Genomic DNA, 26,945 nt, shown 5'->3' with positions numbered 1-26,945 from the left:
TCTTGAGTCTTGATAGAATGTTGATCCTTTATTTCCATTTCTATTGTTGCTGATCCACAGAAAAATTTATTCTGAAAATATGTTTACATTCACCTATTTGTGAACACTTGGTCATTTTTACTTTGAAGTTGTATCTGTTGGGTTAACTCAAAGCTGTAACTTATCATCACCATTCAAAAATATTGGTAATTTTAATATGGGAAAGTCACATTAACTGGGAAGAAATTAAATATAGCCATGCTTGTTCTTTTTGGGAGTTAAATCGCCATTGTGGGGAAGAAATGAATTTGGGTGACAATCTCGCATTCTCAATTTCCTCGGGAAATTGAAATTAGAAGCAGATGATTTCTAGGCATGCAGAATGCAAGCCAGAAAGAGGACTTTAGATGCAGACAAACATACTATGGCCCAACCCACTCCTCTTCATCTCAACTGTGGATCTACTTCTGAGATGACTCGGCATTTGAGCAGCAAAAGGTTGCTCGAGCCTGATCATAGCCTACAGTTCTTTAGCTCCGTGCAAATGATGGCTGAGGCTAAATTTCACTCGGGCCTCAGGCCAAAGTCTTTAGGCACACTTTGGCTTCGCACCATCCATTTTTTGCCAGAAACCAAGCAAGATGAATTCCTCTCCCCAGCTCTTTGACAGAATATTTGGAAGCCGGAATCAGTCTGAAATACTACCAAACTGAATTAATTTTTTGAAAATTATAAGTAGGATTTAGGATACACACTTCACAACACAAATTACTTGTCACAATTCGTTTTCTTTAAAAAGAACCAATTTTTCACTCCACGTTTGCATAGTGCTTCCTGTAAGCAGACCTTTTCCCTCATCATTTTGTATCTGTACCTAAATATCCAAACATATTTGCCATATTCTCATCAATCAAATCATTCAATAAATTAGTGATTTCTGTTTTTTAAGCAAAAAACATCATTTGATGTTTAATTAAAATGCAGCAATGAAATTCAGGCATTTTGAGTATTGCCAAAAGTGATTCCAAGTATGCAGTATTAAAACTATTGTATTTTTGTTGTCTCGTCACTTGTTTAACTATTTAAATGATCAGAACAATAAACAGGGAAGAATTTGGATGGAAAATTGAATTGGTTAGTTTCAAAGCAGATACTTTGCAATTTTGTCATTGATTCTAGTCTCAGTTTCTTTAAAATCTATTGATCATTTAATTCTTCTATGTGATTCAAGCATACAAAATTCCCAACTGGACAAAATAAATATTTTATCAGTAATAATACTGCAGACTTCAGATTTTTAGAAAACTTTCAGAATACTTCCTCAGAGAGCTGAATGGTACAGGAGCTGGGGAGAAAGTATCTCTCACTTACAACATTTCTTTTTCATTTTCCACGTGAAACCATTTCCTGGATATAATTTACAATGTAGATTGTGATTTAATGTATCCCTAATTCAATTTATTCAAATATTCTGACAATATCATTAAAGAACATAGCCCTAATGAAGAAGATGGCTCACAAGCCCATCCTTTGGAGGGCAGTGAAAAACCAGAAGTGTTATACGTAATTTTTGTCAAGATATCACTTTCAGGTGACAAGATGATACATGGTGACATTATTTATCATATCGTACTGTAGATTTGTGAAGAGAAAATAAACTAGCAAGTTGTTTTTTTTGAGAAGAAACATTTTAGTGTGCACTATCATTCTATCCATTGCAATTCAGTTTATTTTGACACTTCTTTGCAAATAGCTTGGAAGATTATATTAAATTGTCCTGTCTGGAGTTATAGCTACATCTTTAGAGAAGCTATTGTGCTTTAGTGTTGTGCTTTATTTAAAATCTCCAGCATTTTGATATTTTTGAAATGATTTGGGGTAGTTAAGATTTTACATTGCAAAGTAATTATTGTGAGATGGTTAAACAGTGAAGACAACTTGATTTCAATAGGTATAATGATGTTTGCTGGCATTGTAATAACCATTTCATAGTATGATGCCAGGTTTAAGATCAATTTTGAAATATCAGAATAATTTGTAAATGTTTGCAAAGTCCATTAACAAGTTTTGTTAAAACGAAAGGGTGCTGGAGGCGGGTTCAATCGAGGTATTCAAAAGGGAATTGGATTTCTACCTGAAAAGAGAGAATGTGCAAGGTTATGGGGATAAGGCAGGGGAATGGAACAAGGTGGAATGCTCTTTCAGAGAGCAGTGCAGACTCGATGGGCCAAATGGCCTCCTTCTGCACTGTAAAGATACTGTGATACTGTGAAATGCACAGCTTGTAGTATACAAGTTTTTTTTTAACCAAAGGCCTTGTTGTGATAGATCAAAATGCTGTGTGTAACACATGGCTTGAGAATGTGACAGAGAGGTGAATGGTTCAGAATAGGACTCTCTGTTGGGAGTTGCGACTTTTCTGCCTTCCTTTTATGCCTATAATTATGTATGAGGAAAAATCCAAATATGGCGAATCTTCAATGCATGTTATTGGTATTTTTAACCTGGAACGTCCTTAAACCTGTTGTGGTGCAGGTAGGCAATTGCTGAATGTCAGGAGTTCAGGCTAACTTGTTCATATGTTCCCAGTGGGAGGTCAGTAACCACAGTACTGTTATAGGACTTGACATTACAACAGTGACAACACTTCAGAAGCAATTCACAGGCCGTAAAGTGCTTTGGGATGTTTTGAGGTCATGAAAGGCACCATATTAATGTTAGTTGTTCATTTTTTTATTACTTCCTTAAAGCACAGGATATGATCATTTCATATAATTGAAGATCACTGAAGAAAATTATCTTTGTTGCATTTAGAATTTTGCTTTTCTTGTAGTGATTTTCAGTATTTTAAGTTGCTTCTTATTCAGAAATTCAAGTTGACGTTTTGACCCTTTTAAAGATACTTGAAAATTAATTGTCTTCAGTGAAAGTGAAGCCTTTGACGACCTTAAAGGAAAATAAATTAAAGTCAGCGTTAGTAATCCACCAGACAACGACTAGCTAAATTCATAATAACTGTGAAGTTGTGTCATGGGATGCATGGCACACTCATTCATCGGAAATTGCTGTTTCTACTTTCTTAACGGAGACAATAATCTGTTTTTATGTAAATGTTGCTGAAATAGTGGAGAGAAAAGTTTGAGACAAATATGTAAAGTGTGTATGCTCCTGTATCCTATGGCATTATTTCACACCTTTTGGAATTTTATCCTGCAATGTTTTCTGAATTAAACAGCTGAAACAAATTTTGGAAGTGTTCAAGACTTTTCCTCACTATACTGGTTCCCTGCTGTCCAAAACATTAATTAAAATTCTCAATTTTACCTTTAACTCCTTCCATGGCCTTGCTCTGTCTTAATTTTTCAATCATCTTCAGCTTTGTATCACCTTTTGTGGCCTTCAGTGGTCTGACTCTAGTCTTTGCTGCATTTTTCCTCCCTTTTTCCACGATATCACTACGTAAATTAAGTTTTGCTCCCTTATGTTTACATGTAGTCCCTTTTTATATATTAAGTAAAAGATTATTTTTGTTTAATCTACAACTTCTTTGCAGCCACATGTTGCCAGCCTTTGGCTAGGGATTTAGGGATAATGGAGGAGACAGTGGCGTACTGGTAATGTCACTGGACTAGTAATACAGAGGCCCAGGCTAATGCTCAGGGGTGCATGGGTTCGAATTCCACCATGGCAGCTGTTGGAATTTAAATTCAGTCAACAAATTTGGAATGAGTCTCAGCAATGGTGAACTACATTGACTGTTGTAAGAACCCATCTGGCTCACTAATACCCTTTAAGAAAGAAAATCTGCTGCCTTTACCTGGTCTGGCCAACATGACTCTAGACTTGCAGCAATGTCTTAACTGTCCTCTGAATTGACCTAACAAGCCATTCAGTTCAAGAGCAATTAGGGATGGGCAACAAATGGTGACCTTGCCAGTGACACCCATGTCCCATGAAAGAAAAAATAAATAGAGTCATTATTCATGAATGGCTCTAAGATCATTAAGAAGGCCATGCATGGATGCTACTGTTTTTTTCCTCTACCATATAAATCACTGCATTTGTGAACTGTTTGATTTATTGGCTTGGCTGAGAAATAGTGATAATTTTGAGATTAAATCACAGTGTTTTCATCAACACCAAAGCAACCTTTGCAGGCATGGGGAATGATGTCAGGTTTGAAGTTTAATGCCGAGCTATGACAGTAAACGGTAGAGTTAAGAGATGTGACTGAAACATTGGTTGAAAAGATGGATTTTACAAAAGTTTTCATATGTGTAAACGGAGACAGAGGCAGAAAAATTCTTGGACCTTTGCTCTCAGTTTGCCATTAGGCTGAAGTGGAACTGTAGAGAAATCTATATCTAGATTTAGGCGATCCATTCGCAAAACATTGGAAACTTGGTGGGTAAAAACAAAAACATTGAAATGATTTACTTTTGTTTGCCTACTCAGTCTTCTTTTTCTCTCTGTTCTCTCTTCTTCCTCATTTTCTATCTTCTCTTTATATAATCCTGTTTACTATTACTTCTCATAACCAATATAAGCTATCCTACCTACTCAATCATTCTTTACCCTATTATTTTGTCATTTAAAGCATTGCACTTGCCTGAGTCCAGCTCCCACGGCCTATTGTCTTTTGAATAACAAATTGTCAGTTACAAAGTCTGTTTTTTCAGTCACACATGTGTAAAAGAGTGACCTGTTTGCCAGACCCATCAACTCATTTAGTAGGAGATTCACTCATTTTGGTTTACAAGTGGATGTTACCTACATTGACGTATTTTTTTCAAAAATAAACACCGCTCCATATGTGCAAACGAGTTAGCAATTTGTTTCACTCTTGTTGACCATAAATCTCACTACCAACGTCTCAGAAGTTCCCAGGCTTAATGGTCGCTTCAACACTTGTCAAAACAGGAAGGCTGCTGCTTAATGTGTCACTCATCAGCAGTCCCAGAGCCCAGAAAAAGTTCATTTTCCAACACTGACAGCTTTCAGCTAGATGTGGACAAGAATTTACCTTGAATTATTTGTATAATAAATTATTGCCCTCATTTGAGTCTAAAGTCAGTTGTACACAATGTATACAAACCCGTATGCTTATAATTGCCTGAGGGTACAAATCAGTTTGTTGCGATGCTGCAGTTCATTTGCTCCCCGGAGGGGGTCATGCCAGAAAATTGCTGTCGCTCCTGGATGACCTTTTCAATGCTGGTCCTGTTCTAATTGACGCTGTTGATATTCTCTGGGAACAGATACTATGCTGTGTACTACAGATAAGAACTTTTGAGCTTTCAATAGCTTGGGAATTACTAGCTTCGGTACAGCGTGCTGTTGGAGTGAAAATCAATGTCCAGTAAGAGCTGCATCTGAGACCAATATTGAAAAGGTCAAGTGAGGAGGGGAGAGTGCTGTGAACTGAAGAGCTGGAACAAATGTTTGTGGTTTTTTGGTGGGAGGGTGTGTGTTTGTGAGAGAAATAAAGGATTATTCTCTTAAGATTTAGCTCAGCATTGGTTTCTATAATTCTGTCAAAGTACACATAAGTTTAAACAACAAATTCAATTGCTGAAATCCCAGCTTAATTCGATATTTGTTGTAATATTTGGTCAATTTGTCAGACAGGTGTCTGGGTGAAAGCCTCAGCACTCAATTTAAATAAAAATACGCTTTGGTATTGTCGAAATAGTGTTTGATAGGCAGCCTTTGTTGCATTTAGAAAATAGTTCATTAAATTTACATAGTTATGGTCAATTTGCTCACAAAGAGGAATCTCTCTGTATCCTTCAAAGGGAGGTTGCAATTCCAAATGGTTGCTGCATCGATATGGTAAGAAAAGGTAAGGAGCTGTGGGTAATATTACTTATTTTTCATGGACAAAATTATATATGTTTTATTACTGTCTGTGGTCAATGTGTTTTGTATGTGAGGTGTGTATATTTTCTTACCCATAGAGTGATTGTTCCAATTAAAAAAATTCCAGCAGCAAGCTTTTTTGTGAGTTTTAAAATTAATTTATCATCCCATGTTTGTCCTGCAGGTTAAAAAGGTGACGTCTCACTCTCTCACCTCACACACGCCATCACTTACACAAAGATTAGATACAAATGAAGAAAAAGCATATGATTACAAAGTATATTTGTCTCAGTCTGTCTTTCATGGTAGACCTGTAGTTTTTTGGATGAGTTGATGCTTTTAGTTGAAGTGATGGTCTTGTAAGCAGAGGAATTTCAGTAAACTGCAAGGCTTCTTGTAGTTGAATTTCCAGTAGTTCTCAGGTGAACTTGGAGTTGTAACAGGATGGGGAGAGTCTTTCTCCTGCTTTCAAAATATGGTTGTTTATTATCTTGGCTGCATTGTTGACTTGCAGCTGGTTCGATGGCTATCTGATGGATTTGGGTGGAAGTCACTCCCTGCAAGCAGCTTTTGCTGTTTTTAAAAAGCTGACCACAAGCATGGCTGTCTCAGCCACGTGACCTGTTACAAGTCCAAAGTCCTTTTTCAAATAAGCTGGGTGGCCAGGTCAATTATGCATCCTGTGTAATGACTTTCACACCTTGAGAGTTTGAGACAGCTAGTGTCTTTATATCTGATTTCCTATTCAATTTGAAATTACCCTTTTGAATTAGCTTCAGGGAAAAGCGTTGAGTCTAGAAAATTCCTTTTGTTCCCCTCTGCGACAGGGGAGTGTTTCAATCCACCAGAGAAGTCACATGATCCTTGGGTGGCCATCTTTTTGCAGCCTTTTGTTGTTCTTAAAAATCTGAAGTATTATTTGAGAATTTATAGTATAAATGACTTATACCAGAATTTAGCGTGACTGTTGCAAACTACAAAAGGAACTAGCAAATATAAACAACCAGGGTTAAAAAAAAAACCTAGATTGTGCTCTTCCTACAATTTGCTTTTAATGAATTTGTGTGGCAGTGAAAGTCCAAGTCAAAATCTTGCTCAGTGTTGTTCTGCCCCATCTGCTGAGAAGGAAGATTAAGTGAGGACACATGATAAGCTGAATAGCTAACATAAAATGAAAGGCCTCTCTGTTCAATCATGGGCATGGTATAAACGTACCTCGATATTGGGACAAATTAAACTAACCCTCTGATTTAGAAAGTTGATCACTTATGAGAGTAGTTTGAAATATGAGGGGCAATTTTAGCTCTGCCCACATATTCCACACTCTTCCAGCGTTTTTTAACCTACTCTTTTTAGGCAAGCGACAAGGACACACAACTGGGTTGGGATGTTAAGTGCTCCTCCCTGCACCCCCAGGAGTGGGCTAGCAGGTGTGGGGGACTGTGAAATCAGGTACCATGGCATTGGTGTTGTGCCTGTTGCATACCTGCCTCTGCCGTTATTTTACCGGGGCAAGGGAGGTGTCGAGCGGCCCACCACTTTTTAACCAGTTGAGGGCTTTATTTGGCCAAGTAATGGTCAGTTTAGCGCCTCCTTCTACTATGGCTGGTATTTTTCCAGTGGCAGGTGTCTACACTACATGGCGAGGCTGCTGGTGAAACCTTTTGGCAAGCTGAGGGGGTTTCTCCTGTTTCGCCCTGTGCCCAGCAGAGGCCCCTCCCCCATCTCCAACAGTACATCCCCCACCCCCAGCGTGGTCTGAACCCCGCCCTCCCAAACCCAGCCCCAGTCGTCGGGGCCTTCCAGACTGACCAAGCGGAGGCTTGTGTTCACCCTGACTTTTCAGCCGGGGGTGGGACCACCATCTCCGTGTAAAATCCTGGCCCTGAAGTTGAAGATGTCCTTTTTTAAATATGCAAACCAGACCTGATGCCATCATTAGATCCCGACTGTCATTTTCACTGGTTGGTCATTGTGGCTTTCCCACCAAGCAAAGCTATTTGGAAGAGGAGCTGGGGTAAAGGGATGACTTACCCTGCAGGTCAAGGTCCATTCCCTCAGTGCTGGTCAGTAGCCTCCTTCCACCTCCAACCTTCTGACCAGCTTCCACGTCCTAGTTTGGGAAGACAACTAACCAGGGCCAAGTTGATAAGGCTTGGAAGTTAAAATCTCCTGGGGCTCATGCTGCCAAGGTAATGGTAGGGGTGGGGGTGGTGGTGGCAGGGCTCCGGGGTGGGAGGAGGGTGGTGCTAGGGCAGGGTGATTGGATTTGCCTTGACCTCTGCCCACCTGTGCTCTGTTTTGAGTTAAAATTGGGGCCGTGGAAACCAAAGGAATTTAAAGTAAAAAAACAGTAAGCAAAACCTCAAAAGAGCATTCCAGATTTTGGAGGGGCAAACAAGTTTGTGAAATGGAGGGAAGGGTGCCTTTGGAAACTGGAGGAGTGGGGTTAAAGTGGATGAGCCTCTCCTAAAATTGGAAGCCATAGGTTACCTGAATAAATTAGGATTGTTTAAAGAGGAGAGAATGGAGGGTTTCTGAATTGGAGAAGGGAGGGTGTGACTTGAAGGGAATTAGAAAGGGTGGAGTGCCTCTATTCTTTTCAGGGAGCTTTGCAAAGGGATGATTACCCCTATCATTTGAAAGGATGGAGGGTGAGCATGCCTTTGTGAACTCTGAAGAGATTTAGAGGAGAAAGTGTCTCTAGCCCGGGGAAAAGATGTGGGATAATGCCTCTGTGAAATGTGGGATGGTAGGAATGGAGGGTGCTTCTGGACTTTGGCAGGGGGTTGGAGGTGACAGTGTCTCTGTTAAATAGGAAGTGGAGTTAAAGGGGAAAGTAGAATGTTTTTGAATTGGGGGGAGGTTGGATGAGGCAGAGTGCCTCTGTGAAATACACTTTTCAAATAATTTGCTGAATTAGTTGATTGTGAAGTTTAAAAAGTGCTTAGAATTAGTCATTTCACATTTTAATGGGGACAGGTGTTCAGAAGAGGATCTTTCCGCAGTCTTCCTCACCTGTAGCCAGAAATTCATGTGCTGGTGGGCATGTCAGGAGGCGAAAGGAAGGGGAACACCTGATAGCAAACTATTGTTATCTACAGATCATTTCTGATGTGTTTATTCTCATGTGTTTTTTTTTTAAAGGAAAATGCTGATTTATTTGACTTTTATCCAGAATATTAGCCCCCAGAATTGGACTGGCATTTATTAACATCAGCAGAAACAGATCCCAATGAATATGGTTCAGTCCTGGATGTAATTAACAGCAAAATTTAATCACCGTAGTCATTTGTGAGCTTGCTGGTGTCTCAGCAGGTGGGATGAATCAGTGAATCCCGTCCCACAATCAGAACAGGTGAACAGCCTCTCCCCAGTGTGACTGCACTGATGAGTTTCCAACTTGGATGGGTAATTGAATCCCTTACCACAGTCCTCACATTTCCGTGGTTTCTCCCCATTGTGACTATATTTATGTCTTGACAGACCAGATGATCGGCTGAAGCCTCGTCCACACACAAAACACGTGTATGGTTCCTCCCCACTGTGAATGGTGCTTTTTCCTTCCATGTTCAAAATCCAATGATATTCAGGTTAACACAAATTGGGCGACCCCATCAGAACTGGATGTGATGTTTGGTTTCAGATTCCAGACTGCAAATTCAATCACTAAATTAATGTGCACATCAACTGTCTGCAGTTTCAGGCTAAACACAATGGTTGTCTCAGTCAGTGAAACCACAGCTAGGCAAGCTAGCCAAAACCATGAGCTAGCACAATAGTCTGAGGCATACAGAAGAAATGTCTGCAAGAACTCCTATATGTTTTAGGTAAAAGTATTAATTAAAACTGTTCCTTAAACATAGCAATCATAGTGTTCTACATATAAAACATATCCTGAGGCACAAATTTGGGACTTGCTTCAAAATATTTGGCAGCTTTCCGAGGAAGCACAAAGCTAGAAAGCTGTCAAGAGCACAAAGAACAGCCTAATCTAATCTGTGAGGACATTTCGTTGAATACATTGAACTGAAACAAGTGATCTAATGAAGTCCACTAAACAGTTGGGCTTCCTGCTGTCAAATATTGGCATTTGAATTATTACATATTTTACTATTTTTGTTTTGCCACTGGACTTGAAAGATATCTTGCCAATGACGTTTGAGTAAAAAAGAAGTGTTTGTATTGGTACATGTACTTGGTGCTCCAACATGTATCAGTTCTTTCAGAGCTTCGAGGCTTCAAGGAGGAAATGAGTTTAATTCAACTTGGAGCAATGGTACAAGCCCCCTTTATAAAAGTACACCGATCCTTCAGCACATGGCAATGCAGTCCAGGCCCATTCCCTTGTAGCTTGTAGCAGGAACAGCCCTGAAGCACCAGTATTTAAGCTAAGCATGAATTTTTGAATGGTTTGGGGAGGGGAGGGGAGGGGGGTGGGGGAGGTGGAGGGTCTTCCTGATGGCCTTATAGACGATGTGATTCAATTTTTCTGCCAAAAATTATAGTAGCTTATTGTACTTTGCTGCATTGGTCATTTTAGCAGAAAATGAAGTCTACAAAACATTTTTGAAAGTTCAATCAGTAATTTTTATTTCCAGATGCAGGAAAAGCTAGAATTCTGAAAAATGTTTTGCATCCAAAACTGTTGTCTCCTCAGATGCTTATTATGCTGCTGTGTATTTCCATCATTTTCTGTTTATGTTTTAGATTTCCTGCATTTGCAATGTTTTATCAGTGGCTACCTGACTTTTAATTGATGGGCCCCCAAGATGATTCTATTTATGAAAATTACAATTTATTTTGAATATTTTTTCTCAACCTGGGGGTGGGGTGGTGGTGGTGGGGAGCAGTGGGAAACACTCCAGGTATCTTATGTACTTTCTGTAGAAAGTTTCCTTAAACCAAGTTCCCACTCTATTCCCTTCACCTGAGGAAGCAGGTAGGCAGTTTGCTCTCAGGAGCCCAGTAGCATGCCTACGTTAAGCGATCCGCTGGGTAGCACATCAGAGTGGGCACTGTTGCACTCTGACTTTCTCTCATTCCCTCTGTAGAAACATCCTGCCTACATTATCATGTGGCAATGGTGGGCATAATTCAGCTTTACACTCCTCTGCTGCACGTTAACTACTTGCACAAAGGGGTTGACACCCAGGAAGATTAGGTTGGAGTTGAAAAGCTCAGCTATAAACTATGTTAAGCACGTAGTAAGAGTCAATTGGAAGAGTGCTGTTCAGGTTAAAGAAATATCCTGTGTCATTCGGCTCCTTGGTATTCTCCAAAGGATGCATTCCAGCTCTTTTTTGTGTGTGTTTTAAATTAAACAGAAAAATAATGTCTTTAATACCTTCCACAGTACAATGTAGAAATGTAAACCGGTAATGGAGTCGAAAGTACTGGAAAGACCGGTGTTCATATTTTAACTTCAGGCAAGAGTCATGCAGATAGTGCAGACAGCAAACCATTCAGCCCTCTGCCGTGTGAGGACCCAGAAATTTTAACCAAGGCCTTATCTGTATCAGTCTCCTTGTCTGAGCACGGTGAGAAGCTCTGGCTGGCTAGTGGGCGAGAGTGGGATTATGGGCTGCAGAAGACCATAACCCAGGAACTGAAGGAACAGGGAGATAAAAATTTGGTAGTTTTTTTTATTATAACATAATCTCTTGTTTGGCAACTATTACGTGTAAAAATTGCATGATAAAGCTTGTCAAACACACTAATGAAAAGCTAATTACGGCATGTTGAGTTCCCACAATTGCTCTGATATTAGATACTTTTTAAATGATTTATACAGAAGCACTTCCCAATAATTATATAAGATGTACAGCTGCAACATTTTATGTGAAGGATCAAAAGGTTTCCAATTCTTACTTAAAATGGCTTTTTACCTTGATGTTATGCAAGAACAAATAACCCCCAAAAAACAGGATTACAGTAGGCAAAAGTGTAATAATTTCACTTTGTCTCCTGACACTTTTTGTTAAGTTGAGTTAGATTTTTTACAGTAAAGTACAAGGCATGATTTATTAATCAGAATGATGTTCCAGCTGGTTGCTCATGTTGCATGGCACGTACAGACCTGCGAAGACTGGAGGGTTTTTTGGAAGACTTGGGGGCGAAATTGATCTTGGACATCAAGATTGTATTTAATGTGGAGACCTAGACAGCGACAGCTGGAATTTTCTTAACCCCCGCACTTACAGGATTGGTGCAGGATTTCCGCCTGTTGTTTTGACTCTGTCAAACTCAGCAATGTGTAAAGCTCAGGTATGTCGTGTCCACAAAAAGCAGGATAACTGCAATCTGACCAATTAACACCACCTCAGTCTATTCTCAATCATCAGCAAAGTGATGGAAGATGTCGTTGAACATGCTATCAAGCAGCACTTACTCAGCAACAACCTGCTCAATGATGTTCAGTCTGGATCCTACTCAGCTCCTGACCTTGTTACAAGGCTGTAGCCTTGGGGCAAACATGGACACAAGAGCTGAGTTCCAGAGGTGTGGTGAGAGTCACTGCCCTTGACCGAGTGTGGCATCAAGGAGCCCTGGAAAAATTGAATGCAATGGCAATTAGGAGGAGAACTCTCCACTGGTTGCAGTCATACCCAGCACAAAGCAAGATGGTTGTGGTTATTAGCCCCAGGACATCACTGCAGGAATTCCTCAGGGTAGCGTCCTTTGATCAACCATCTTCAGCTGCTTCATCAATTACTTGTTTATTACTGTTAATGACTGTTAATGTGTTCAGTACTATTGTGAGTATCTAGTAAGCGGTTACGGTTTATTCTATTCCTAGGGTTTAAAATTGTACAGGCACTATACTTTTGTAAGTTGATAGTATGTTAAATGACCAGTAAGCGCTTAGTGTTAGGGACAGTGTATTAATAACTAGCTTAGGACACAGGAGTTAAGGTAGATCTATGAATAAAATAGAACTAAAACTTGAAAAATAAAATAATTAAAGTAAACACCTAAAACGCATACCTGTGTAGTTAAGAAACCTGTAACTTTTAGTTGTCAGTGGTACTAGCATTTAATAAGCACAGTAAATTGTAGCATACATTGGAATTACTCTAAGTTAATTAAGAAAGTATTTAAATTAAATTAACTGAATAACATAAGTAACAATTGGAGGACAGGTGTTATGTTGCAGCTGTGGAATTTGGGAGCTTTTGGACACCAAGGTGATCCAGGACAAACACATCTGCAGAAAGTGTGAGCAGCAAGAGGAACTCTGGATCGGGATTATTGATCTGGAAGCTGAACTGCAGACACTGTGCAACATAAGGGAGGGCGAGAAATACCTGGACATTTTTTCCAGAAGGTGGTCACACCTTTTAGAATAGGGTCATCTGTTTTGGTCAGCAGTGAGGGACAGGAAGATGTGACCATGAGTGAGGCAGGTAAAGGGACCGAGCAGACTGTAGTGGAGGAGCCTCAGACTTTGCAATTGCCAAAAAGATTTGAAGTGCTCACAATCTGTGTGAACAAAAGTGAGGCCTACAAGGTAGGTAAGCAGGCTGGCCATGGCACCATGGTACATGAAGCCTTTCAATGGGGGGGAACAAACAGGAATGTAGTGGTAGTGGGGGACAGTATAGAGAGAAGGATTGACACTGTTGTTTGCAGCAAAGAGCGAGAGCACAGAAGGCTATGTTGCCTGCCCAATGTCAGAGTTCGGTCATCTGCTCAGGGCTGGAGAGGAACTTGCAGTGGGAGGGGGAGGGTCCATTCATCATGGTCCATGTAGGTACCAACGACATAGGTAGGACAAGGAAAGAGGTTCTGAATAGTCAGTATGAAGAGCTAGGTACCAAATTAAGAAGCAGAACCTTAAAGGCCATAACCTCTGGATTATTAACTGAGCAGTATGCAAATTTGAACAGGGAAATAATGTTAGGTGAATGCATGGCTCAAACACTGGTGTGGGAGAAGTGGTTTCCATTTCGTGGGGCATTAACACCAGACTGGGGTAAGTAGGGGATGTATTATTGGGCTGGTCTACACCTGAACCATGCTGGGGTCAAGTGTTCTTGCGAAAACATAACTAAGGAAGGAGAAAGGGTTTTTAACTAAATAGTGGGGGCAAAGGATTAAATGTGGGAAGATGTGGGACATTAAAGAGCGGAGACAAGGTAAGGGAGGAGGGTATTAATTCGGCAAATGATAAACAGACCATGACAGGAAGAGACAGCGAGTACAAGTCTAAGTGTAAACCAATAGATAATGTTAGAGATTACATAAGTAATAAAAGGACAAAACCTAAGGCTCTGTAATGTTATGATATGGCAAGTGGTAATTGCCGGGCTGACTGAATCCCAAAGGGAAACTTGGCCAAGCTATCACAACAATTTGTAATTTGTATTTTATTCTGAGAAGGTATGTGCACTGAAGCCAGAAGTAGATTCCACTACCAATTTTGGAGATTTTAAATATTAAATTAAAACATTTATTAACAAAAGAAAAGAAAACATAAACACACAAGATTACAACTACACATTTAACTTTAGCCTTACAACATTTCTCAAAAGATTTCTACTTAGCTAGACTCCCAAATAGCACCCTTTTCTATGCAACAGTCCAAATAGATTCTTAATCTATAAAACGTCCAGTAATATTTCTGCAAAGCGCCCACAGTTGCTATGAGGGAGGTATTTCACAAGCTTCCCTCTCACTCGACAATGGAAATCCAAGGCTTGTAGCAAAACCTTGCTTTCTGGAACAAACAAGCACTTCTCTGTTGTGGTTAGAGGCTGCTTTTCAGAAGTCTGTCTTTGCACAGCCCACCTTTCAAGATCTCACGTGGCCACCCCAGTACAGCTTTCAATCTTCCCTTAAATATATTTTCCCCCTTTTATTTCTAAACCCATTGTTCTAAACTTTCTTTGGAATTTACCTTTCCCAGAATATAAAAATTTTTTCATGTTGTCATTATGGCCAGCACTTTCAGAAAAAATAAAGCTAATAACTTTGCCTCATTTATTTACGATCTTTGCCAGTTGTAAAACTTCCTGTTATGTCTCTTTGAAATTCAACAGCTAACAATTCACTCCTCACGTATCTCCTAATGCAAATTCCCATTCATACTGTAACTACTGGGATCTCATCTTAGCTCATCCATCTCCATTTCAAAATGCCTGTTTTCACACCTAATCCTTTGGTGATTTAAATCTTGCAGTCAGACTGTCTTCAGTTTAATTAAATTAGTCTCACACACAACACACACAGCCCCCACAAGCCTGCCTCACAGTATCCCACAGTAATATTGGAAAAAAAATGATATCCTCTTTACAGTTGCTGAATGTATGTAGGATTTGAAACAAAACAGATGAACTGATAATGCAAATAGAGATAAATACATATGATCTACTAGCCATTAGAGAAATGCCAAAGGATGGGATAGATTGAGTCCTGAACATTGAAGGGTTTGTGACTTTTGGGAAGGATAGGAAGTTAGGAAAACATGGAATGGTGCCTCTGTTAATTAAAGGTGACATTAACACAATAGAGAGGGAGAGCCTAAGTTCAGGAAACCAGGATACAGAAACGGTTTGTGTAGAGATGAGGAATGATAAAGGCAAGAAGTTGCCTTTGGGAATATTGTACAGGGCCCTTACAGTAATCACACAGTAGGATGGGGTATCAAAGAAGAAATAGTGGGAGTTTGTCAGAAAGATATGGCGATTATCATGGTGGACTTTAATCTACATATGAACTGGAAAAATCAGATGGGCAAAGGTAGCATAGATGACAAATTCATATAGGGCAGAATTTTCTCCCCCATTGGGGGGGGACGTTCAGGAGCGGGTGCATGCAGGCGCACCTCTGATCGACACCCCCATTCGGGGGCTTACCCTAATTTTACGTAGGCAGGCCAATTAAGGCCCACCCAGCGTGACGCCCACCAGGAAGCGCTATACGCTCCCTGTGCGGACGGTGGGTGGGGTTTCCCTAAGCCGAGAGTGCACTCTTTTGCACATCTGCGTGAAAGAGTGCACTCATCTCCCTGAGGCTAAGTGCTGCCTCAGGGAGATTGGTGCCAAATTCAAAAATGTTAAAAATAGAAAAATAAATTTTTTTGGACATGTCCCCTCATGTGACACTGTCACATGAGTTGGGACATGTCCATCACTTTTAATTAAACTTTTGTTAAATTTTTAAAAACCTACATGAAACCTTATCCTGCCCGTGGATGAGGTTTCATGCTTTCTCTGAAGCCCGCCAGGGCTCCCGGCCTGCCCACCAACCTTAAAGTTGGATGGGCAGGTCCTTTAAGTACTGCAATTACTTTTTAAATGGCCCCAATTGGTCATTGACAGGGCGGCGGGCGCACAGCTGATTCGGCTGCGCCCCCACCAACCTGAAAATTGAAATGATGCAGGGTGACATCAGGAGTTTCACCCAATGTCATCCCACATCATTTTACGCATCAGCATGCGGGTCCTGCCCCCCCACACGCCAACTGGGAAATCCTGCCCATAATGTTTTTGGGATAATTTCTTAGATCAGCATATTCTGGAGACAGCCAGGGAGCAGGCAACACTGGACCTGGCATTGTGCAATGAGATAGGATTAATTAATGACATCATAGTAAAGGCACCTTAGGTAACAGTGATCATAGTATGATTGAATTTTACGTTCAGTTTAAGGGAGGGAAGACTGGGTCTAACATTTGTGTTTTAAACTTAAAGAAGAGCAATAACGAGGGCATGAAAGCAGAGCAAGCAAAAGTGAACTAGCAATTTAGGTTAAGGGATAAGTCAATAGTGATCTAGTGGCAGACATTTAAGGGGATATTTTGGAATAGATACATCCTAACAAGAAAGAAAAATTCCAAGGGGAGGATCCACCGTCTATGGTTAACTAAAATAGTTAAAGATAGTATCAAACTTAAAGAAAAAGCATATATTTGTGCCTTGATGGGTGGCAGGACAGAAGATTGAACAGAATATAAAAAACAGCAAAGAATAAGTATAAGGAGGAAAAAGTTAGAGTACGAGAGAAAGCTAGCTAGAAATATAAAGACAGACAATAAGAGTTTTGAAAGATATTTAAAAAAGAAGAGAGTTAACAGAGTGAGTGTTCTCCTATAGAAAATAAGTCTAGGGAATTAATAATGGATAATAAGGAGATGACAGATGAATTGAATAGGGATTTTGCATCGATCTTCACTATGGAGGACACAAGTAGCATGCCAGAAATAGCTGTAAATCAGGGTTGGAAGGGAGGGGAGGAACTCAGGAAAATTACAATTACCAGGGAAGTGGTACTTAGCAAATTCTTGGAACTGCAGGTTGACAAGTCTCCGGGTCCTGATGGATTTCATCCTGGGAAAGAATTGGCCAGTGAGGTAGTTGATGCATTACAAGCCCACTGACTCCCACAGCTACCTTGACTAATGCTCCTTGCACCCTGCTTCCTATAAGGACACAATCCCATTCTCTCAGTTCCTTTGCCTCTGTCGCATCTGTCCCGTTGATGCCACTTTCCAAAATGACGCTTCTGACATGTCTTTCTTCTTCCTTAACCGAGGTTTCCCACCCACTGTGGTTGACAGGGCCCTCAACCATGTCTGACCCATCTCCCACGTCTCTGCCCTCACACATTCCTCTCACTCCCAGAACCATGATAGGGCCCCCCTTGTCCTCACCTTTCGCCCCACCATCCTCCACATTCAAAGGATCATCCTCCGCCATTTCCGCCAACTCCAGCATGATGCCACCACCAAACACATCTTTCCCCCCCACCCCTCATCAGCATTCCTTAGGGACCATTCACTCCGGGACACCCTGGTCCACTCCTCCATCACCCCCAACACCTCATCCCTTTCCCACGGCACCTTCCCATGCAATCGCAGAAGATGCTACACCTTTAACTCCTCCCTCCTCACTGTCCAAGGGCCCAAACACTCCTTTCAGGTGAAGCAGCGCATCACTTGCACCTCCTTCAATTTGGGCTACCGCATTCGCTGCTTCCAATGTCGTCTCCTCTGCACTGGGAGACCAGACGCAGACTGGGTGACTGCTTTGCGGAATACCTTCAGTCTCTCCGCAAGCATGACCCAGACCTTCCTGTTCCTTGCCATTTCAACAGCTCATCCTGCTCTCATGCCCACATGTCTGTCCTTGGCCTGCTGCAATGTTCCAGTGAAGCCCAACGCAAACTGGAGGAACAGCACCTCATCTTCTGATTAGGCACTTTACAGCTTTCCGGACTTAACATTGAGTTCAACAACTTCAGACCATGAATTCCCTCCTCTATCTTCACCCCTCTTTTATTCCTTTTTTTCAAAACTCATTTTTAATTTTTATCCACTTATTTTTATTTTTATTCAATTTTATTTTTATTCATTTACTCATTGTTTATTCCCCTTTTTATCCCCCCTTTTCATCCCATTTTCGATTCTTTTTTCCCCCACCACTGCCCCCTCCCCCCACTGCACCCCCACAAGGGCCATCTGATACTTGTTCATGTTGTTTTCAGAGTGCTTACCCCTGTTCTGTTATTATCATATTCTGCTTTCTTACCTTTGCCACTATCAGTACCTCCTTTAGCCCTTACCACTATCATTAACACTCCCTTTGTCCTTTTGTTCATGACATCTTTTGTCAATCTCTCCTTTGCCCCCACCTATCGCTGGCCTTCTGTCCAGCTTCACCTGTCCCCCCTCCCCCTTAAACAGTATAAATTTCAAGACATTTCTACTTCTCTGAAGCTCTGAAGAAGAATCATACGGACTCAAAACGTCAACCCTGTTTTTCTCTCCACAGATGCTGTCAGACCTACTGAGATTTTCCAGCATTTTCTGTTTTTCTTTCAGATTTACAGCATCCGGAGTATTTTGCTTTTATCTTGAGATAATTGATGCATTGGTTTTAATTTTCCAAAATTCACTAGATTTGGGAAAGGCTCCATTAGATTGGAAAATAGCTAATGTAACTTCTTTATTCAAAAAAGGAGGGAGACAGAAAGCAGGAAACTATAGGCCAATTAGTTTAATACCTGTCATAGGGAAAATGTTAGAAGCTATTATTAAAGACATTATAACAGGGCACTTAGATAAATTCCAGGTAATCAGGCAGAGTCAACATGGCTTTGTGCAAGGGAAATCATGTTTAACCAATTTATTGGATTCTTTGAAGGAGTCTCATGTACTGTGGATAAAGGGGAGCTGGTAGGTGTAACTGTACTTAGATTTTCAGAAGGCATTTGCTAAGGTGCCTCATCAAAGGTTATTGCAGAAAATAAAAGCTCATGATGTAGGGGGTAACATATTGGCATGGATAGAAGATTGGCTAGTTAGCAGGAAACAGAGAGTAGGTATAAATGGCTCATTTTCTGGTTGGGAGGATTCGATGAGTGGTGTGCCACAGGGATCAGTGTTGGGGCAGATTTGGGTAGGGCAGAGGAATAAAAATCTTGGGCTGGGTTTTACGGGGCAGGGAGGACGTATTACCCACACTCCCGACTAAAAGTTGGTCGGTACCTCACCGACCAGAAATATAGCTGCCCCACAGCGATTTTAGCTTTGGGGGACCGCAGATTTTTGCGAGTTTTGATCCATTTAGCATATGGCTGCCTCCGTAATCAAATTAAAACAGCCACATTGTTGCAAAAGCCCCCTTTACAGAGCCGAGATGGAGGGTGTTTGCATTTATTAAATTTAACTTAATTTCAGTTTTCTTTTTCACTGCTTTGCAAAGGCACGCTTCATCAGGTCACGAAATATGCATGTTTTCACCTCCCTACAGCAACTTTCAGCAACGTTTCTGGCAGTTTCTGCAAGTGAGGTTTATAAAAAAAACCTCCTAATCAAAGGGCAGAATTTTAAAATCCGCCGCCAGCTGATTTGCAGGCAGGGGGCTCCCAAAAATTCCCCGGGTGACCTTCCCACTGACCTCGTACCCACCACCGACCTGACTGCATTTTTACACAGCATGGGGAGGGTGGTGGGAAGGGTGCCCCACCTGCCCTCACCCCAATTAAGGCCAGTTCGTGGCCAATTTTGAGGGCTGGCAGGAGGAGTTCAGGGGCAGGGATGATGCCCGGCAGGTCATCCTGCTTGGGCCTCAGGTGGGAAGGGATGAGGGCACCCCTCTCAAGGGCTCCTTGGGAGCACCCCACCCCCCTCTCCCCAATGACTGCTCCCCACGCATGCCCCCTTCACCCCACCTGTCCATCAAGACCCCAACACCCGTCTCTCCACTCCCTGGGACTCACCTGCCCTCCCCACCACGAGCACCCCTGCACTTACCTGGTCCTGGACTCTGGGATTTAGAATCCGGGGACTATTGTAGTCCAGTCCTGGCCACTGCTGTTTTTCGTTTGGCTTTGTGTTATAGAGCCCTGGGGTAAAATTTGGTCATGAACCATTTTGGTCAGTGCGTATCTGGCCTGGAAACCCTAAGGCTGTTCTCTGTCCTCATTTACAAGCTGTTGTGTGTTTATAGGTAACTTATCCATTTCACGTGGATGAGTATGGAGCTGTTTGCCTAATCAGCAGCACTCCTGAGTTAAGACCTGAGGCGGGGTGTGACATGCTGCCTGGGAGTGAGCCGATTGTGAGTTCTGTGGATGTTACAGCAATGTTTTTAAATTCTTTTTAAATGACATTTCTTAGGCATGTATGCATTTGTGGGCATCTACTGCTTAGGCTGTAACAACTGCTGAAGAATCCTGAGCCAGGCTTGTTTGCTGCCTGTACTGCTGATCACAATCCAATTTCTGCAATGGTCGATAACAGGCATTAGATCTTATTCATATGTAAATGAGGGGCCTAATACCTGCTTTAGGCAGCTGCCAGGTAAGCCCAAAAAAATGGTCTCACTCCATATCAGGTTGGACGTCTTTCCAACTGCCTTGGGACCTAGGATGCTTGTGTCCGAAATTGGCCCCTAGGCTCTCAGTTTATGCCTGTTTAATGGATGCTCCAATTTCTACCTTCCTAAATGTTGCAAATGCATATGTGCCAGTTACAATTTCAAAAAAATATCCTCCATCGTTGTAAGATATATGTCCATATTTGAGGTAATATTCAAGCATTTCTGTTTCACTACAATTGTACAATTCAAAATTTTAATTTCTATTGGAACTTGTCTATGATTGATTGAAAGTTGCCTTGTGGCTCTGGCAGGCAAGCGTAAATTATATGTAATCTTATGTAATCTTTAGCTAAATTTCACACTCTTCATTAGCTGGCATTTAACACTGAGATTTTCTATATAAAATGGGATATTTCAGAACTCAAGAAAACAAGATAGGCTGGAAAAATATTTTCTTATCTCCACTCAGTTGTTTTTTCTGTCTCTGATTAAAAATAAGCTCCTGAATTTTGAATCCCACCATTTATATGTTAAGAATATATTTAATCAACTTTTGAAGCATATTTAGGTTGACTCTTCCAAGCAATGCATTCTTGACATACCTAAGCAGGTTGAGTGAGTGGCTGCAGACAGCAAGCGTATTCCCTCTTCAGAGCTCTGTTTTGATTGGGAAGCCCTTTAATCCAGTCCTTTCATTTGCAGCCCATGCCCACAGTGAGAGTCCAAACAGTTTGTTTCCATTCCACAAGAATGAGTTTGGAAAAAGATTGTTAATGTTACTGGCAATTGACTTATTCCTTGGGGTCAATTTTTAATTCTTGAGCCTGACAGAATTCAAAGGTTTGGTGGGGGGTGGTCAGTTAAACCGGAACTGGATAGTTCTTTTCCCACTCCTTCTCTGCCCTGATCTGGCCGACTGCAATGATAACTTACAGGTGGAAAGGGCACTCGCTGCCCGCTTCAAATATGCATCTATGATGTTAACGGGATGTGATTTGTTATTTTAACCTGAGGTCTGAGCAGAGGAGCGGTGTTGACTTCCCTACCAAGCCAAACACGCCAGAAACAGGATCCTGTAGAGTCTCAGCAAAGCAAGCTTAAAGAAATAATAATTTGCTTCCTTGTCAGCCAAGAGGAACAGGCATATGTGTCAGTGACAATTTTGAAAAATCCTCCATTAAACTCAAAGCTCCACAAGAAAACCATGGGCCTCCCATACCCTGGACTTCCCCCATCCAACTCCCCTCTCCCCATCCAACTCCCCTCTCCCCTGATCAGAAAATAGATGCACTACTCCAATACTATAAGGTAATACTTTTAAGATAACAGGCTTAGATTTTCGTTAAACTTAAATAAATACCGGGTAGTTTTGCACAGGAATTGATGAAGCTGATTTCTAACAGACAATAGATTTGCACAGATTAGCTTGTGAGGTGCGACTAATGCTGTGGGAAGCTTAGATATTTGATCCTAGATGACTAGAGGTATTCAGAGTGACAGATATTTGTCTTCCCTGTTACTCATTTGAACTACAATGGTGCAAAATACGACCTTGAAAGACCATGGAGCCTGTCGACCATGGAACTGCAAACGTGGTCACTGTGTTGTGTATGTACCACTCACTTGAGTACGACAAGATAACAGAATGGTAGAAACTATCTCCAGCTAGTTTCAAAAAAATAAACTGGAAGTGAGAAGACGAGTAAGTATTTGACTGTTGTAGAATTAACTCTAGACAAATGACCTAGCACAAACTCATAACCAATAACACTTCGCACACCATATTGGTATTATGATAAGATGTTAGCAGTTGTTCCTATATTTAGAGCAGTTTTGCTGCACTGTCAATACTGATATGGTGATACTCGTCCAAGAGATTGTTTTACAGTGGGCTAATATAGGTGTAAAATTTTTGAGATCATGTGGTGTAGATTCAGGGTTGGTGGTGTTGGGAAGGAAAAGGAATGAATGCTTTAAAAGTTGAGAAAATATATTTCTCAAAAGCAAGTAAAGAGCAGTTGAAACCATAAATACTACAGATCAGCTTAGGTGTAGGTATACTGCTAAGAGAAATAAAATGAACTAAACACTATCTAACAACTTTCCTGAACAAGACAATCAGTCCCACATTTAATGCCTCTGGTTACAGCACCCACCGCTAAATTTGTCAAGTGAATTTGACATTTCAGGTGCTTCTCTTAATGCTTTCTTTTTGTAATGAATATAACCCTGCTTATTTTAAAATTGCTGTGCCAAGTGCTGTCCTTTAACTGAGTGGGCAAGTAAAGAAACCTGCTCCTGGCCCTCTGTCACTGCCATCAGCTAATCCACATGAGAGTGACATGGCAGATGGTTCAAACATGGACAAAAGAGCTGAACTCGCAAGGTGAGGTGAGAGTGACTGCCCTTGACATCAAGGCTGCATTTGACCGAGTGTGGCATCAAGCAGACCTAGCAAAAGTGGAGTCAATGGGGATCAGGAGGAAAACTCTCGGCTGGTTGGATTCATACCTAGCACAAAGGAAGGTGATTGTGGTTGTTGGAGGTCAGTCATCCCAGCTCCAGGACATCACTGCAGGAGTTCCTCAGGGTTGTGTCCTAGGCCCAACCATCTTCAGCAACTTCATCAATGACCTTCCTTCCATCATTAGGTCAGAAGTGGGAATGTTGGCTGATGATTGCACGATGTTCAGCACCATTCGTAACTCCTCAGAGACTGAAGCAGTCTATGCCCAAATGCAGCAAGACCTGGACAATATACAGGCTTGGGCTGACAAGTGGCAACTAACATTCACGCCACACAAGTGTCAGGCAATGACCATCTCCAAAAACAGAGAATCCAACCATTGCCTCTTGATGTTCAATGGCATTATCATCATGAATCCCCCACTATCAACATCCTGGGGGTTACTATTGACCAGAAACTGAACTGGACTAGCCATATAAATACTGTGGTTACAAGAGCCTGGGAACAGTGTGACGAGTAACTCACCTCCTGACTCCCCAAAGCCTGTCCACCATCTATAAGGCACAAGTCAAGATTGTGATGGAATACTTCCCACTTGCCTGAATGAGTGCAGCTCCCACAACACTCCAGAAGCTTGACACCGTCCAGGACAAAGCAGCCCACTTGATTGGCACCACATCCACAAACATTCACTCCCTTCACCACTGACGCACAGTGCCAGTGTGTACCATCTACAAGATGCACTGCAGGAATTCACCAAGGCTCCTTCGACAGCACCTTCCAATCCATAACCACTACCATCTAGGAGGACAAGGGCAGCAGATACATGGGAACACCACCACCTGCAAGTTCCCCTCCGAGCCATTCACCATCCTGGCTTGGAAAAATATCGCCGTTCCTTCACTGTCACTGGGTCAAAATCCTGGAATTCCCTTCCTAACAGCACTGTGGGTGTACCTACACCACATGAACTGTTGCAGTTCACGAAGGCAGCTCGCCACCACCTTCTCAAGGGCAACTGGGGCTGGGCAATAAATGCTGGCCCATCCAGCGAAGCCCATATTCCGCGAATGAATAAAAAAAGACTTTTCTATTTTTATTGGAGTCACCTTGCAGCTATTTGTTTTATCCCTCTTATGTTAACTATGGCGGGACTGGAAATTCCCGCCAGAAGTCAATGGATTTTTGGCTGCCTTGCCAGATTTTCCGTCCTGCCCACGACGGGTCCCACCATGGGTGGGACTGGAAGATTCCAGCCTATGTTTTTGAACTCACAATGGAGTAGAACCTATTCCATAGCATAGAGGAGTGGTTGGCAACCCTAATAACAACAAGACCCTTTTTAAATATTCAGTCAAAAATGCAATATCTTAAGAGCCGCAAAGCTTGTTACTCAAATGCCAGTAATAATGAAAAACAGGAAAGACACACACATCAACAACATTTTAAAGGTTTTTAGAAAATAGTTGTTAATTGAATGATATTTTCTCATTTGTACAATGTTCATAAATGTTTAGAAAAAAAACATTTAATTATTATCAATTATTGATCAAGGATGGGAGCTGCATGTGAGTCTTTAACAAGCCGTGGAGTGCTTTGACTGCGTAGGGCATTGTTACATCAATTTGTTACGGTACCTTGACTGTCATTATTATTAATACTACTGACTGAAATGTTCTGATATGGTCAATATGAAATAGATCGAGTCATTCCAGATTTTGTTGTTGCTCTTAACGTATTCAATTTAAGACAATTTAAGGGGGAGTTTAAAGTGGAGGGGGTGGCATAGTGGTATTGGCACTTGACTGGTATTCCAGAGACCCAGGTTAATGCTCTGGGGACCTGGGTTCAAATCCCACCTCAGCAGATGGTGAAATTTGAATTCAATAAAAATCTGGAATTAAAAGTCTGATGATGAACATGAAACCATTGCCAGTTGTCGTAAAAACCCATCTGGTTTACTATGTCCTTTAGGGAAGGAAATTTGCTGTCCTTACCTGGTCTGGCCTACATGTGACTCCAGATCCAGAGCAATGTGGTTGGCTCTTAACTCTGAACAAGGCAATTAGGGATGGGCAATAAATGCTGGCCTAGCCAGCGACGCCCACCTCCCATGAACGTATTAAAAAAAACTGATTGCACAGCGCTCGCCTGGGTCGTCATTACCATAGGAGTTTTGCAAGTAAATTTGATATTACTTTGACTTCACGGTAACTTCTTTAAAGCAGAGGGGAGAATTTTCTGTGCCCGCTGAAGTCGGGTGTGCTCGGTGGCGTGAGCGGACAATATGGTGAGAAGGCCAGAAATCGGTTTCACGATGTTGTGAAATCAGTTTGCGATCATCTGCTCAGCCCGTTGATAGCAAGCCGCATTTCCCACCATCGGATGTCAGGAACCTCACTGTAATACATCTGCATGTCATTATAAGGCCAGCCTGCAGGAATCATCCACCTCGAGCTGGATCGCCTGCCCACGTCAATGTGACTGCAAACAACAGCATATATAAGGCGAGCACTTAGCAGGCTGCACTTTGAGGGGAACTTGAAGGTGAGAGCACTGTAATGTTGCGCTCACCCGGGTCGCCAGTTGAACTTTATGGTTGTGGCGCTACGTCTTGGTGCTCCCTGGACATCCTGCCTGCTGACTGCTATGCTCTGTCTGTGATTACCTTGATGGGTGGCCTGCTTTCGGGGGTCCTGCTGTGTGGCATGTGGCATCCTCCTCAGCTTGTGGAGCCGGAGCTGCTGAGGTCACCGGAAGAGGGGATTCGGATGGGCCAGACACTCCCAGAGTCGCCTGGATGGATGGCCCCATCAGGTACACCTGCTGATCCACCTCCCTATGGGTGCCCGAGAGCCACTGGCTGACTTCTTGAAGAGAAGGAGGTAGCTGGAGTGAGATCAAGCTGCCCTACACCCCTCTTGCATACACCCTGTTGAAGGCCAACTATGGCATTGGCGATGGAGGTCAGTCCATGCAGCATTGCAGAAGCGACATCCTGGACCAAGGTCTCCTTGGTGGTCACCATCCTACCAGTGTTGACCTCAGTGCGTTGGCAAGCTGGTGCTCTCACCACAGCCTGAAGACGGACGGACACCCCCATCATGCCTTGCAATCTGGGGAGTGCAGTGGACATCCTTCCTGATGTTCCCGAGATTGCCTTTGCAGCTCCAGCAACTGTGACATGAGCAAGTCCAGAGGATCGTCATCTGACCCGGACTCAGTAAATTTCTGGCCTCCAGCAGTCCTCCGAGTCCTGGACACTTGGGAAGTCCCTGCCGCTGCCTGCCGTAGATCAGAAAATGCGATGTGCTCACCAGATTGTGACCCTGAGGCTACTGTAAAGCTAGGTCCCACCGTGGTGTGTGTCTTTGTGCTGGTGGAGGGTGTGGTTGAGCGCTCTGAAGGGACTTTGCTTTGCTATGCTATGTTGTTTCAATGGAGTTGGCATCATATTCAAATGATTGAATATCAGGGTCTCAAAGCTTGGTACAAGAAATGGGTTTTAAGGAGTGTCTTCAAGAATGCAAGGGAGGTGGCGAGGTACACTGAGGGCTTTCTAGAGCCTTGGTGCCAGGTGGCTGAAGGCATGACTGCCACAAGCTTTAGGACATGAGAAGTCAAGAGTTATGTGACGGAGAGTTGAGATAATCAATAATTAGAGTGCAAATAAGAGGCTCCACTATGTAAATGTATCAAGTCGAAAGTAATTAAATTTCAGCAAAATTATTTTTTTGTGCATATTCCACATATTATACAACAATGAAATCTGACCATGCAGTTCTAGAAAAAGTAGGTTCAGAGGATGTTGATTT

The 26,945-nt window shown here is 42.0% G+C and overlaps 1 protein-coding gene across 1 annotated transcript in view; it reads left to right on the top strand.

Annotated features, from left to right (window-relative positions):
• LOC144682690 (FRAS1-related extracellular matrix protein 2-like) overlaps nucleotides 1–26,945 on the top strand; it is a 266,621-nt gene that overhangs the window by 8,632 nt on the left and 231,044 nt on the right. The window lies entirely within an intron of this gene.

The sequence above is a fragment of the Cetorhinus maximus genome, chromosome 7 (assembly GCF_964194155.1).
Source record: "Cetorhinus maximus chromosome 7, sCetMax3.hap1.1, whole genome shotgun sequence".
Lineage (NCBI taxonomy): Eukaryota > Metazoa > Chordata > Chondrichthyes > Lamniformes > Cetorhinidae > Cetorhinus > Cetorhinus maximus.
This window is presented reverse-complemented; position numbering and strand designations above follow the sequence as displayed.